This window comes from Vipera ursinii (assembly GCF_947247035.1).
Source record: "Vipera ursinii genome assembly, chromosome: 2".
Lineage (NCBI taxonomy): Eukaryota > Metazoa > Chordata > Lepidosauria > Squamata > Viperidae > Vipera > Vipera ursinii.
The window spans coordinates 49,903,977-49,921,220 of record NC_139513.1 but is presented as its reverse complement, the minus strand read 5'-3'; positions in this window follow the sequence as shown (position 1 = coordinate 49,921,220).

Here is a 17,244-nt window from a genome sequence, read left to right as displayed (position 1 = left end):
CCGAGGACGTCTCCGTGGTCATGTGGCCGGCATGACTAGACACCAAAGGTGCACAGAATGCCTTTATGGTAGATGGTGCCAAAATAGGGGTCTTTGGCATGGTACTGCAAACTTGACAGTAGATCAAATATTTTAAAAAAATTGAAAGAGGGGTATATAAGTAAAACAAAATACCAGCAAACAGCCTGAACCTGCAAGTAAAGGAATCTCAAAAGCTAAGGCACAGAATGAGCTAAGACTGGCAACCTATGTCAAAAATAATTTTTAAAAAGTTTCTTTCAATATGTAAAGAACAAGAAGAAATTCAAGAAAACGATAGGTAATGAGAGCAGATGGCAAGAAGGTGACAGGCAACAGGGAGAAAGCAGAACTGCTTGATTTCTTCTTTGCATCTGTTTTTACATAAAAGGAAGAAATAGCCCATCCTATCAAAAGCAGCATCAAGGGAGATAGGTATACAAGCCAAAACAGGCAAGGAATTAGGAAGAGAATATCTATCCATCCTAGACAAGTAGGAATCACCTCGGCCAGATGATTTACATTCCAGGATTATGAAGGAGCTGGCAGATGTCATCTGCAACCTATTGAATGCAATTTCAAAGTTCCTGAGCAGAGAGTTGGACTAGAAGGCCTCTGAGCTCCCTTCTAGCCGTTTGAATTTAGGCTCTGTGTTTTAAACTCTTTATCAGTTCTCCCCCCATAATATTCCCACGTCTTGGGAATATGACATAAATTTTGAGTTTTTCCCCGCCAAGTAGATATGTAACAGTGCTAAAATACGTCAAGATCTGTGTTGCCATCATAAAATGTACAGTATATGATCCCAACTTATTAGTGAAAATTAAATTAATTGGCATATGAAAAAAGAAACAAGGGAAAGAGGATGGGTTTGTGTGTGTGTGTGTGTGTGTGTGTGTGTGTGTGTGTGTGTGTGTGTGAGAGAGAGAGAGAGAGAGAGAGAGAGAGAGAGAGAAGGAAGGAGGGAGGGAGGGAGGGAGGGAGGGAGGGAGCTATGTATCTAGCCCTTTCTGACCATCAATAATTAAAGGTTAAATTTGCCATCCTGTGATCTGGTAAATGTGAACACTCAAAAAAATTAAATGGCCTATATCAATATTGCCTGATTAAATTGCCTCTTTCATTTGCAGTTGGCTTTTGATGAGAACATCAGAAAATAGCAAAATAATGGGTGAGACGGAAGCATTTCAAGGAAACTATAGAATTAGGGAACAGCCTACCTTGATGTGCCCCTCCAGTCACGATTCAAATACACGATGCTTTCACATATAGAGATCTCATTTAGCTAACCGAAACCTTCCAGAAACACCACAGGAAGCCATTTAATGATGTGGAAGGGGCATGATCTAATTTTGTTTTGTTGAAGCAGGTGTTTAAAGATGGGAATTATAACAGGAGTACTTATCTGATGCCCATAATTAAATTTCCCCAATTTCTCCAACTGCCATTTGGGGAACATTTTTCACTGTGGGAAAGGTTTAGGGGTGAGAATGGGAGTAGTGAAAATTCTAGGGGTCTTTTGGTCCCATTCCTATCATTACTTTGGGGCGAAAAAATATTGAATGAATCGTGTTACTGAAATTCAGCAACTGTGTAGCTGATTTTCGGCAACATAATTTTGCAATGCAGGGGAGAACAGAACTGAGTGGCTGAAGTTGCATGTGGCCAATGGATTACAAATATTTTTTATTTTTATTTTTATAATTTTATTTGTATACCGCCCTTCTCCCGAAGGACTCAGGGCGGTGAACAGGGCAATAAACAGTAAAATACAGAAATACAAAAATTAAGAATGGATTAAACAAAGAGCCCAGTTATTCAGGACAATAAGTTAAAATACATTTTAACTTATTGTCCTTATTGTACAACTTATTCAGGACAATAAGTTAAAATACATTTAAAACACCAAACAACCCTTTATACAACCCTTTTGTTGTGGTTATCCTATTTTTTTCCCCCAAGTCCACAATATATTTTTGAGACACAACATTTACATTGGTGCACAATACTCTAAAGACAATAGAATATACAGTCACTACAGACTTGCTATATTGTTTTCTATTCCTTCCTGAAAATTTTAAGCCTAAAGTATATCTTATTTGCCAATGCTGTATTTGCAAAAGACGTTTGCTTGAAATGCCATTATTTCCATGTATTGTTTTCACTTAGACCACTCAATTTATGAAATTGGGAATTTTTTTCTATGCCAGTGTTGACTACAATTCCAGATACTGTTTCTATATACCAAAGAAAAAAATAAAATGAAATTAAATTGGTCTCTTTCTTTAAAAAATGTTTTTGTCCTGTCCCTATCGCTTCGTAGAATTGTAGAGTTGCAGGGGCCATGTAAGCTGCAAACCCAACCTGCTCTTTAGTGCAGGAATCCAGATTAGAATATCCTCCAAAGATAGCTGTACAACCTCTTTTTTAATCAATCAATCAGTTAATTAAATTGTTGCCACCCATCTCACCTGAAAATGACTCTGGGTGGTTTATAATATACTGAAGCAATAAAACTATTAAATATTTCTAATAACAATAAAAATACAAATTATAATTAAAAGATGGGGAGAGAAGGAGAGAGGTAAGATCTTCTATTGGTTCATCAACCAAGTCCAGTGTGAATATCCATATATCCACATCCAGTGAATATCCAATGAAGGAAATCTAATTATTTCCTTGGATAACTGATTCTACTGTTAAACTGATATCACTGTAAGGTGTCATGTACTGACATTCACTTATTATCTGCCTTCCCATAATTTATAGCCATAATTCTGCGTCCTGGAACTTTGTTACAATAGAAAATGGTCTTGACCTATTTTGTGTGACTTTACTTCAGGTATTCCAAGAGTGCTGTCATAACTCACTTTAATATTCTCAGGGCTAAACATTCCAAAATCTTTCAAACCCATTTTATTGGACTTGTCTAGAATTGCACATAATGAAACTATTACATCCCATGATTTGGGAACAATACTTCTGTTAATGCAGCCTGAAAATTGTATTTGCCTTTTTTTTTACAGCCGGCTCACACTGTTGACCAACATTCTGTTTATATTAAACTATTATTCTACAATGTTTTATGAAATAAATCATAGATTCTATATTTGTGAGTTTGATTTCTTTTTCCTGAGTGAATAAATTTGTGTTTATCTCTGTTAAATTTCATATCATTATTTTAGTCCATTTCATCAATTTATTAAAGAGTCTGAATTTTAGCTTATTACCTACTTTGTTCCATCTGCAGATTTAATAAATATTCCCTGCACCTCTTCATTCAAATATTGACTCTGATGAGTGAAGAATGCAGACTGAATCTTGGTCCACCCCACAAAGAATATAAAGTATCCGATTTAATTCTGTGTCACCTATGATAACCATTCCCTCCACTGTCTCATCCAAGCATTATTTAAAATGTTGAACACATTAATATTTATTTTATTTAGACCCATAACACTCTGGGGAACTATGTCCCCATTCAGTGCAGTCAAAGATTGTTAAAGGACAAATTGCTGAAGCTGAACAAATTTCAGCTCCTTCTTCTGGCTGTCTGAACATCAGATATTAGGGATGTGTTTTTTTAAACAGAGTTAGCACTGGTGCCATACAGTTTTTCCTAATTATCCTGCACTCCCTGATCAATGTCTGCACAATCTAATTAATTACCAGTGCCCTGTAGCCATATGAAGAGGTTTAAAAATAATCACAATCCACAAATGGAAGATAGAATGATGTTCTTCAAATGCTTTATGCTCTTCTTCAGTAGCTGCTCCCTTCTTAATATGCACACTGCACTATATAGTATGATTTAGTTCAGGATTAACTCAGTGGGAGCCAACAAAATTCCAAGTCAATAAACAACTGGACATGCATCAGAGAGAAAAAGGGAGAAAGAAAGTAGAGAAGAGGGAAGAGAGTGAAGGAGGGTGGATACAGTGAAAGGGGAAATGGATGAGCAGCACCCAAACTTACGTGTACGTATTTATGTATGGCAATATATTTGTTGACTTGTTTGTGGAAGAAATGGGAAAATAAAATTGAATATATATATATATATATATATATATATATATATATATATATATATATATATATACAGTATATATATATACAAAAGAGAGAGAGAAAATGAATCTAAGTCTGATTGATATCACCTGTTGTAGCCCTTCCAAAGGCACTGATAACCCCTCTTCCCCACCTAATTATCTGATCTAGTAATAATTATAAAGCATCATTGTCTCACAGATGTAAAAACAAAAAAGCTGAGCTCACACTTGATAGAATGAGTATGTCCTGAGCGTTTCAATCAATAGATTCCACCACTAAGACATTTCTCCTTTGTTTTTGTTTTTTTTTTTAAATTTAGAATGTTGCTATCAGAGCTTTCTTTACATACAGTCACCTGCAGGTCTCATAGAAATGGTTCTCCTAATGGGAAGCAATGTTCAAAAACACTTTTTTATATGTTTGGAATTTCCATGAATGAAATACGGGAATCCATTCCGAGTTCATGCCACAAGTTCATCCATGTTTTGAACTAACATAACAAGCTAACAGGCAAGGAAACTACTGCCCAGTTCTGAGCATGGTTGCTTAGGAGTAAGAACCTCTGGAGTCAATTGTTATTTGTTCTCAAATAAAAATATACAGTATGCCCTGGGAGAAGCTACCTAATTTGGAAATAATATCGCTGCTGCTACCAATGATATTATGAGGTCCAGAGGATCATCCATTGTTCAGGAGAAGTAGAGAGCATTGAGGAGGTGATTGGTTAACCATAAGGAGTAAATATGTACTGGAAGAAACAGCATCATCAGCATCACTTTGGATGTTGTATCAGATGCTGGGAAACCCACTGGCAAGTCCAAATACAGGAAGGAAAGGGACGGGTGCTGATACCAATGGCATCATCAGCACCGACAGATTAATCATTCTTGGGAAATTATGCAAGGTGTTAGCTAGGTCACTGGCAGAGCAAGGAGCAAATTATGAGAATAGTTTCCCTTAGAACAAAAACAGTATATGAAAGAAAACAACAACCAAGAGAACAATTATAATTTTAGCATGATTTCATTTATTTAAAACTTAAAAGAGCTGCAGTTCTATGCCAGCTGTGGACCAACAGGAAAATGTTTCAATGAACTCTATATAAATTGAATTTGTGTAATTTAGGACCTGGAGAGATTAACTTGATTATATATGCTCATATCATTTTGTATTTTAACCCCAATAAGAAAAACTAAATCATATTTTTATGGCATTTCCCATCAGAATTATGTATATTAGAGAAACTTTTGCATAACACTTTATATTAAATGGCAAAATAATGTAACATTTAAAATCTTACATTAAACATGAAAAAAAAAGATTTGTCCACTCATTGTGCAAAGATGAAGCACTTTTGCAAACAACATACAGTACACTGGTTCTGTACTACTCTCCTAATCTTTCTCTCTCTAGTCTACAATGTACATAGTGTAACCTAGTTCAGTAGAAGTGGTACAGATGCAAATACTATACCTAAGTTACTTCTTGGACTTATTTGAGGTCATTTGTACTTATATATTTATGTATTCATTTACTTACTAGATTTACAACACTGTCTAACTCCAACTAGATGACTTTCAGTGGTATAAAACAAACTAACAAAAAAACAATAAACCTAAAGAAATCTCATGTAGCCTTAAAACATAGTCAATATGTAAATATAAAATACAACATATAAAATGGCATCCAAGCACTGTAACAAAACAACCAAATGGGGACTTCATTCAAATGACCCTAATGCATGGGGCAAGCCAGGTCTTAGCACCTTAATGGCTATCAATATTTTATAGATTAATTACAAGTTTAAAATACCTGATTTTGAGGAACGTTTGAACAGTGCTGAAACATCTTCCTCCTCTGATAATCTTGAACTGCCTGGAAAATGTTAATTATATTTCCCTGTCTTGCACGTAAGAGCTGTAGTGGTGCAGTGGTTAGAATGCAGTATTCTGCTCAGTGCTGACTGCGAGCAGTTCAGCAATTCGAATCTCACTGGCTCAAGGTTGACTCAGCCTTCTGAGATCGGTAAAATGAGGAGCCAGATTGATGGAGGCAATATGCTGACTCTGTAAACCACTTAGAGAGGTAAGCACTGTAAAGCACTGTGAAGCAGTATATACTGTACGTCTAAGTGCTATTGCTATTTTCCACAGTTTAATACATAGTATAAAGACAGAAGGGACGCGGTGGCTCAGTGGGTTAGGATGCTGAGCTTGTCGATCAGAAGGTCGGCAGTTTGGTGGGTCGAATCCCGAGTGCCGCATAACAGAGTGAGCGCCTGTTACTCGTCCCAGCTTCTGCCAACCTAGCAGTTCGAAAGCACATAAAAATGCAAGTAGAAAAATAGGGACCACTACGGTAGGAAGGTAACAGCGTCCCATGCACCTTTGGCGTCTAGTCATGCCGGCCACATGACCACGGAGACATCCTTGGACAAGCGCTGGCTCTTTGGCTTTGAAACGGAGATGAGCACCGGCCCCTAGAGTTGGAAATGACTAGCACGCATGTGCAGGGGAACCTTTACCTTTACCTTTATAAAGACAGGAACAGTCTGAAGCCTGATTGCCTTGGATCACCTGTATGGATAATCCAAAAAACACGTGGCTCCTTCTCAGGTTGCTTATTCTACAGTTTATCATCTCACAGTCACACCTTAGCATCTCCTTTATGTAGGGTTCCAGCATCATCCAATACATTACCTGGCTGGCTGTGACTCAAGGGAGACACATACACTTGAGAAATACATTAAGAAAAGTACTGAAAAAGCAAAAGCTAGAGGAAGCACAAGGTGCAATATAAAAGGTGAATCTTATTATTAAAGTTCAATGGATTGGTGGCCCTATGCAGAGATTCTTGCTCCCTGAACGTGAATAAAACAAACTCTAAATGGGGGAGGGGAGAGATGACATTTTCATAAGCTAGAATGGAATGATTTTACTTCAACCACATGATATTCTAATGAATAGCTGGAAATATAGATGTGAGCTTGAAGGTTGTTCAAAGAAAGAATCATGCAACCAATCAAAATAGCAATGCCCTGTAATTTATTGCCTTCCATTGTATCAGTTATGGTACCCCAGTGGTTAACAAGAGCTCTCTTTGTCCAGGCGTTGCCAAGGAAACAGTTCCTGTCCTTCAGGAAGCAGGAGAGCAGTTTCCTGTTTTCAAGAAGGCTTAAGGACTCTCATTCTCCAATCAGAAAGCTGATTTGTGGACCGGAAATGGACAGCACGGCTGCCAAGGGCATATTATATCTTTTTTGGCTCTTAAAAAAACAAACCTTAATCCATAAACACACATTTATACCATCTAAATTTGGGTCCATATAAGAAGTAGGTTAGGAGTTAAGGAAAGGAAAATTGGGAAAAGCAAATACCTATCCAAAACTATCTGGGCACTGATTAGAACAAAACTGAACACCATAAGGAAATTGGTGTTTTGCAACTCATATAGATGTAAAGCACACACAACTCCGAAGGGCCAAAATACTAGTGGGATTCAGAGATTTTTATGGTTTTTGTTTGTCTGAAATATAGCATTTTTTTCTGTCCATTTCCAAATTGTTTTTTCCTTTTAATTTTTTTACACTTCTTCAAGTTTTCTTATTTCTGCCTAGCATTAAAAAGTGTTTTCCCCTTACAAATCTTTCTCTTCCCTATTTTCTTTTTTGGCTAACTGGTAATAAAGTGTGAACTGGGGTCCTATTAGCTAGCATTAATGTTTAGGCTCAAGACTGATAAAAAGGGTTGACTTGTACATTCTTCTGCTCCTTCCTCCCTTCCCAATAGCATCTGTAAACAAAGACCAATATGCGGAAATTCAGATAGGGCTGCATTCTGCAAGACTGCTGGAAATAACTTGGTAAACTTGAATATTCTATAAATCTTGGAAATCACAGTGTCTTTGTAAAAAATACAGAAAGTGTTCTCATCCTCTATACTTCGAAATATCTGACCAATTGCCTGCTGTAACCTCCAAATCAGATGAGTTGTTGAATCAACTCTCTATAGTGCAGAATGGATATTTCAGTAGCTCATAATTCTCTTTTCTTGATCCCTCCCCCCTAAATAATCTGATTAGCAATTGCTGAATAAAAAGCATAACCTAATAGATGCTCAAAACTAAAGTGTGCAAGGGTGTTAAAAATTGAAAGTTTGAAGAATGCATATTACAAGTAGCAAAGTTTAAAATTTTCTTGGCTGACTGCAGAGTGTTATTTTAATTTTAGCATGGATTACACCCCCTGGAATGTAGCCATCTGCCTCTTACAATTCACTCTGGTATGGCCAAACAAAAGAGAATGTGTGCACAGCATGTGAATCTACTAGCAAACATGTTCCAAATAATTTCAAATCTTGTGTTTTATATTGGGACCACCAGTTATTTTCAAGCTGTCAAAACTTAAAATTGATAGAGCAATAATAGGGTTATATATTTGAACCAAAAAGGAAAGTGGTAAGTGAAATATTTCTTAGATTAAATAAACATTCTTATTTTTTTATGCCACATAGTTTTCCTTTGTTTTTTATAGTCTGCTTTAAATTTTAGCTTTGAACAGCACTTAATGTAGTGTTCCAAAAAATATAATCAGATGATGGGAAGATAATTTTTTAAAAAGCCTTGTAGATCTATTGCAATGAAGTAAACATTATTTTAAACAATTCCATCTGTAAGAATAGGCATGAGCTGCAAAGAAGTGGGGTGGAGAGGGAGGCTATTAATTAGTGCAAGTTATGCAATTATACAAATGAAGAATGCATTACAAGTTCATTAAAATGCAAAGCTAAATAAAAATGTCGTGTTGATGTGACCGTGGTTGAACAAAGTGAATGCCAGTTACTAAATGGCAAGAAGTTGAGAGAAGCTTTTAAAATAGTGCTCGGTTTAAAGCCATTGCTGTTAGTAGAGTTATTCAGATGTTTAGAATTAAGCAAATATAAATCATTTACAGTAGTAGCCAAAAAATTGATGGAACCTGAATATACATTTTCTTGGTAATTAAAATAAATGGCATTACCCTGTTTTAAATACTGATAATTTTGGAGCAGAGAGAGGATATTTTCTGTTTATTGACCATATCAAAACATTGTTTAATATTTAGCCACTTGTAAGCGTTAGCAAGCATTTGAAAGCTAGGATACTTCTTATTTCAATAATGCTTTAGATTTCTACAATCATAATTAGAAGGAAAAATATTAAAGCTTCAGGATCAATTCCCTGCTAAGCCTCTTTGACAGTTGGCTGTCTGCTCTCTGTTTCAACATGCTAAACCCAGGCCAATAACTTAAAAATTAAAATACTTTCAAAATAAATAAGTTCAACCCTCATCAGCATTGAAGAACACACAAACATCCCATGTAATTGTTGTTTGTTTATACAGAACAATTTCAGCTGCAGTTACCCAACTTTTTTAATTGGAAAACCTTAGATCATATACTACACTGAAACCAAGGCAACAAACCAGCTTTGGTAATTGCTCATCTCCTAAACAGTAGTTTAATTCAAAGGATTTAAAGAACATGTTCCCAAGTGGCTCTAGCAACATCATTATTTGTAGAACAAATGGTAATTGTGCTGTGGAACACAAAGACATTCAGAAGAATACTCCCAATATCAATTGTTTGACTAGAATTTTAGTTAGTGGAGAAAGAAAATAATTTAAGTCATACCTTATCCTGTTGTGGAATACAATCATATCTCTTTTAACAGTGCAACTTTACACATTCTTGCCATCCTCCAGAGAGCCTCCTCTGGAAAGTGATAGCTTGTAAAGAGTGTCACACCTTTCAATTCTCTATAACAGTGACATCTGCAAAAGGGGGTCAACAAGTCAAGATAATGGTCATGACTATGTAATTGAAATTCTTTTGTAAATGCACCAGTGTGGAGTGCACATACAAAGAAGGCTTCAGCTGAATTGTTGCAAATGTTATCCTGACTTTTTTTACAAATACACACATGCAGGTGGATGCCCCTGTTCTATAGTTTATTGGTTGGAGTAAATTGGGGTTCCATAGACAACCCAGCTGTGAGATATATCAAGACTTGTCTTTCAACTCATGCTAGATCAGTATCTGCCTCCTGTTTCTCCAATGTTTCTGAAATTTGACTTTCATAGTCAAGAGAATAAGATGATGGAAGAAATCATCATGGCAGAAAGCTATTTGGAAATCTTAGCTTGGCGCACCTGGAGAATACTCATGTGCGAATACTGATTTTACTTCAGAGCTCAACACAATCGTTTCTCAGGATTTCATGAACAAACTGGGCCTATTAGGTTTTAATACTCCTTTATGTAACTGAATATTGGATTTCCTTATTGATAGGTCCCAGTTTGTGGGAATTGGAAGAAAAGTTTCCAACTCCATCACCTTGAGTACAGGTTCCCTAGAGGGCTGTATCTTGAGTTCGTTACTGTTCACTTTGATGACCCATGACTACTGTGCCAAATCTGCTATGAATCATATTGTGAAGAATGTGGATGACATGGCAGTGGTGGGTCTTATCCAAGATGATAATGAAGAGGCTTATAGGAAAGAGTTGAATGCTCTGGTAGTCTGGTGCAATAAAAGTAACCTGGTTCTGAATGCTAATAAAACAAAGAAGATCATTGTAGATTTTGGAAAGAGCAGGCATAGCCATACTCCACTCTGTATCAAGGCTGCAGCTGTGGAGGTGATCAACAGTATCAAGTATCTGGGGGTATAGCTAACTACCAATCTGACTTGGTCTCTCCATATGTCATTCTTAGTGCAGCATGCAAACCAGCGTCTGCATTTACTGTGTTGGATGAGGACAGCACATTTTATTCCTTCTGTCCTGGCCACTTTTTACAGAGGCACAATGAAGAGCATTTTAACAAACAGTATCACTGTTTGGTTTGGTGGTAGCAGTGCCTCAGATAAAAGATCCATACAGAGAGTGGAAAGGACAGCTGAGAAGATTATAAGAAGCCCGCTTCCCGTTATTCACAATACTGCTTATAAGCGCTATGTCCTTAGAGCTCAAAGCATTGTTGGAGACCCCACTTCATGGTCTGTTTCTGTTGCTTCCCTCTGGGGGGAGGCTTCAAAGTATTTATAGCAGAACTAGTAGATTCTGTAACAGGTTTGTTCCCTATGCCATCCATCTGGTAAACTCGCAAGATTTGTTTTTCTCAACATGTATATATATACATCCAAATTAGATGGTGTTGTTTCTCTGGGTCATATATGAATGTGTATGTGGGTATGTGCATAATTATTTATATTTTTGTCATATTTATGTGGTGTATATTGGAGGTGGCTACCCTTTGAGTGCTGTATGCAGTGAAATCTCATTTCAATGTATGCTGATTAATGTACATTTAAAGTGACAATAAAGCTATTCTATTCTATTCTATTCTATTCTATTCTATTCTATTCTATTCTATTCTATTCTATTCTATTCTATTCTATTCTATTCTATTCTATTCTATTCTATTCTATTCTATTCTGAAATGTTCTAGTTTGGATGGCTATAAAGATACATCTGTGAATAGAAAGCTTTTGACTGATATCTACCAGAAAGGGGCTCCTTAACAGTTGGTTGTAGAATTAGATTGATCTGAATCTATTTACTATTCATAATATGCCATAAAAATGTCATTTATTTATAACAAGCAGCAAGACCGCAAGACATAAAACAATGTATTAATAGCAACAAATTATTTAAGATATCCCAGCAAATTTAAATTATATTTGACTGATAATTCATTAAAAATCAGAATCAGATTTAAACTGTTTTAAAGACAAGCTAAGGCCCTTGTTACAGTTTATCTATATAAATATATCATCAACAAGCAGTTCAATAAAGGGAATTGCTGAAAGCTCAATAAATTGTTTTGGAAACTTGCCTCACTTCCCCGTTATTCATGTTCAAATGCAATCTGAACATGAAGAACATCAGTATGAGTCTTTTCCTATGGTCAGACCACACATCCTTATCAAACTGCAAGTCATAAACATGCTGCATTTCCATGAGGGGAGAAGACAGATTACAGTAGTCCATGCCAGCTACCTACTGGATCCAGACATTTATCAAAGACACTTGTGGAATTTGCTGAAAATTTGGTGGGCAGTTATGTTTTCCTCTCTGGACAACAGTGGGCCATAGAGGTGGGCAAATCAGTGGATGCTATTGCTGCAATGAGGCCTTATCCCCACTGCCAGTCTCAACAGATCTTTGGTTTACTAAGGAAATGGAAGAAACAAATGAAAAGACCTCTAAAATAATGGCAGCAGAAAAACAGAAATTTCCTAGACAGCCTAGTAGTAGTATTAAATAGGCCTCTTTGCTGAGGTGGTAATACTGGTACATAGATAAGAGTTCTGGAATCATAGTATAGAGGAAGAGCAGAAAGAGTTAGCTTGCAATTTTTATATGCATATTATTGCATATGCATATTGCATAGTTAATAATATAATAGCACATAAATCTATGAGATAGTGGATAAAATACTGGGGGCTCAAAGTTCATATTTGCTGGGAACCCATTGTGTAGCCCTATGAATAATAATAATAATAATAATAATAATAATAATAATAATAATAATAATAATAACAACAACAACAACAACAACAATAATAACAATAACAATAACAACAATAAGAACAACAATAAAGTTGGAAGGGACCTTGGAGGTCATCTAGTCCAATCCCCTGCTCAGGCAACAAACCCTATACCATTTCAGACAAATGGCTGTCCAGTCTCTTCTTAAAAACTTCCAGTGTTGGAGCATTCACCGCTTCTGGAGGCAGGTTGTTCCACTGGTTAATTGTTCTAACTGTCAGGAAGTTTCTCCTTAGTTCTAGGTTGCTTCTCTCCTTGACTAGTTTCCATCCGTTGCTTCTTGTCCTGCCTTCAGGTGATTTGGAGAATAGCTTGACTCCCTCTTCTTTGTGGCAGCCCCTGAGATATTGGAACATTGCTATCATGTCACCCCTCACCCTTCTCTTCATTAAATTAGACATACCCAATTCCAGCAACCGTTCCTTATATGTTTTAGCCTCCAGTCCCCTGATCATCTTTGTTGCTCTTCTCTGTACTCTTTCTAGAGTCTCAACATCTTTTTTACACCGTGGTGACCAAAACTGGATGCAGTATTCCACGTGTGGCCTTACTAAGGCATTGTAAAGTGATATTAACACTTCGCGTGATCTTGATTCTATCCCTCTGTTAATGCAGCCTAGCACTGTGTTGGCTGCTTTGGCAGCTGCAGCACACTGCTGGCTCATATTTAAGTGATTGTCCACTAGGACTCCAAGATCCCTCTCACAGTTACTACTATTGAGCAAGGTACCACCTATACTATACCTGTATATTTGGTATAGGAAAGTTATCACCATGCAGTTAAATAACAACTATAGTGATTTCCCAAATAGAATTGTTAGGAAAGCAACATAGTAAAAACTGTGAATTTTGAACTTTGGTATAATGTTAAAGAGCATATATATTTCTCATGTTTAGAATCAAGGAAAATCCCTTAGGTTATAGTTTGAATCTCAATAAAATACAGCTGATTCTGTCTGATTCTAAGCTGAATATGAAACGTCCTGTATCTATAGTAGACAAATGTCACTATAGAACCTTAGTTAAGTATTTTAGTATGTTATACTAAGTGTGTTATATTGGTTTGGGTTTCAGCTTAGGCTGAATATTTTTTTAAAATATAAAATCTCTTGTGGCAATTTTGCAGCCTCTGGCTCTGGTTATGATATTCTGCGGTGTGGGATTTCTTATCCCCAGCCAAATTGCAGCTACGTTTCATTTATTGGATGTTTGCTGTAAATACAAACCTGGGGATATCGAAAGTCATATTAGTATGTAGCAACCTATAAAAAATGTTGTGCTCAGAGTGTGTATGTATTCTCTTTGTCTGAAAGCTTACAACCATAAAAACAAAGGAAAATATAATTCCTCAATCAATGAAGAAGCATGCATCATCAAACTCTCATGAGCGTCTTATGAAGTGTGTGATCATCAAGGATCTCATTTTGATATTTGCTTAGAATTTTAAAATATATAAAAGAATAAATACTGATAAATATACCCTGCAATCAGTGGTAGGATTCAAATATGTGAACAACTGGATCTCTGTGTGGATGCCGCTTCCAGAAGTCCATTCTGGGCCTGGGCAACAAAAAATTAGCTACCGGTTCTGGTGCGAACTGGCTGAATCACACCACTGCCTGCAATGGTCTGGATTCTGGATATTTATTATTCCCAGTTTCCTTCATATTAAGATATAGAAATTTATCTTTGGCCATTGCTTTCCAAACAAAAGAGTTCTCTATATAGTTGTAGGGAAACAAATTAGACTGACAAAAACCCTTCACTGGGTGAGTTCAGAGGTTTAATTTTTCTTTCTCCAATGTTGTACCTTCTGTCCAGTCATTCAGTTTCTCCTTAAGTGGAGAATTTAATTATACCTGCATTTAATAAATATTTAAGCACATATTTAAAGCAAATATTTAAATTTCATTTGACAAAAAACCAAAAGCACAGCTTAATAGAAAGAAGGCAACTGTGATGTGAGTTCCCTATTCTTCTCTATAACCTGCCTAATGCTCTGTGCTTTTGAAATTGAGACAGTTTCAGATACAGAGGTAATGTGAACAATGAGTCTGAGGGTTGGGTGCTATTGAGAGAATACCAATAGCAATCAGACCTATATACTCCATAGTGCTGTACAGAAGGACAGAAGTCAACCTTGAGCAGGTCAGGATCAAACTCATGGCTCTGGGCAGAATTTGCCTGCAATACTGCATTCTAATAACTCCACCACCACAGCTCTAAATATTCCCAATACCTTTTTCAGGACATAGCTAAGCCCTTCAGAACTTCTTCGCTGCCTGTCTAAAACTTTTTATTGAAGCCCTCTGACATCTGCTTAATCACAGTTCACATGATATACGTTCCATTCTGCCATTGTAGTTCTATTGTCCTTCAATAGATTTTTAGATTTTTTAGATTTTATTAGATTTATATACCGCCCTTTCCCGAAGGACTCAGGGCGGTTTACAGGGCATTTTAAAATCATATCAATATAAAATACAAAGTTAAAAGAGAATTAAAAGATTAAATTATCCCTGAAAATAAAACCCCAGTTACAATTCTCAGCCTGGGTCAGAGAGCTCAAAGAGCCAAGTCTTCAGGTCCCGGCGGAATGAGCGTAGGTCAGGGGCAGTCCTGAGCTCCATGGGCAGCTGGTTCCAGATGGTAGATGCACCCACAGAAAAGGCCCTCTCCCTGGGTGTTATCCGCCGGCAATCTTTTACCGGCAGCACCCTGAGAAGACCCTCCCTCTGCGAGCGCACTGGACGAAGGGAACTGGATGCTGGCAACAGGTGTTCCCTCAAATAGAAAACCATGGTGGCGCAGTGGTTAGAATGCAGTATTGCAGGCTAATTTTTCCGACTGCCAACTGCCAATAGTTCGATTCTCACCGGCTCAAGGTTAACTCAGTCTTCCATTCTTCTGAGGTCAGTAAAATGAGGACCCAGATTGTTGGGGGCAATAGGCTGACTCTGTAAACAGCTCAGGAACTGCTGTAAAGCACAATGAAATGGTATATAAGTCTAAGTGCTATTAGCAGTGGTATTGCAGTCCCATCCAGAGCCAAAGATGACAAGTCACCAGACCCTGGAGGGACAAAATCCCAATATCACTCTATCTTGCCGGACTTGAAGTTGAAGTTGGTTCATTCTCATCCATACCTTGCAACTTCCAGCATTTGGACAACACTGCAAGTGCCTGGCCTGAGGTAGAGATGGGTAGCTAGGTATCATCAGCATACTGATAGCACGTAGTGTTGGATGTCCTCATAAATCTAAGTGCTATTGCTAAATGCTAATATGTTTTGTCTCTATGGTTATCCACATTTATGATTGGTCTTTGAAAGAAGAGATCAGATTTACAGTATTTGAACTTGGGCTTCCATCCTATGGATGGCTTGCAGAAAAGATACACGGCTCTACTTGGGCTAACCATTTAGCTGTCTAGAGTGAAGAATTATGAAGTGCTTCACTTTTTAAAGACCTTTTAAATGCTAAGGAACAAAGTACTGAGTGTAGCCAAGCATGTAATGAATTAAAATAACTTTTTAAACTTCTACTGTACACAGCTGTAGTCAAATATTGGACTTATAAACAGACTTCGTGGAACTTGGAACCTGTAGTTACAATATTTTAGGTCATTAAAATCACATGACCTTTCTAGAACAGGGGTCTTCAAACTTGGCCCTTTTATGACTTGTGTGCCTGGCTGAGGAATTCTGGGAGTTTAAGTCCACAAGTCATAAAAGGGCCAAGTTTGAAGATCCTTGTTCTAGAACTTCCTACTTTTCTATTTACTATTTGTATTTACTACATTCTTAATCTTTATTTTGTGATTCCAGGTTAAGCATAGCAGATATTAGTTTACTCTTGAGTCATATGGTTAGAATGGAGCAGTAGCACTTTGGAAAAATGCCACCATAGTGGTAAATTAAATACAAAAAGAGTTTCATTGTAGATCCAGCTCAGGTGAGGCTATTTCAGCATAAAACTGGCATGCAATTTTAGTTCTAATACTATATTTGGATGCATTCCCAGAATTATTAGATACATTAAGGTGCTCCACATTGACCTCTGATTATCTAACAGTACTTTCATGATTACAGTTTCGATCTGGATTTAATTCTAGGCTCAGCAAGATTTTGCCACTTACTAAAGAATGTGGAATAGTCATATTGGCTGCAAAGGATTATGAATACATTTCATAGGAGGGAAAATACAGCCATTTCTCCAAAAATTGAACAAAAACAGGTTTTAAACAAGAATGATCAAGATATTAAGTGTAACATGCACCTGTTTCTTAAAAGTTTAGGCTCATTAATTTTAATTTTAAGATGCTGCATACACCCTGAAGTGCTTAAGTGTCGACAACTGTATTGCAAAGGCAGAGGAGAAAGTGGAAAAGAACATATTTATAATCAAAAGCACGAACTAGTTAAAGGATTTGCATTCAAATTATTAATATGGGAAATGAAAAAAAAATACACCAAGTATTATCACATTAGGTTAGAAATTGTTGTAAACATTCCTCCAGAAGCACACTCTTCCTTCTGTTTAGCACAGAATCCTAAAATTCTGATATAGTTAGACTTGAATGTTCTAA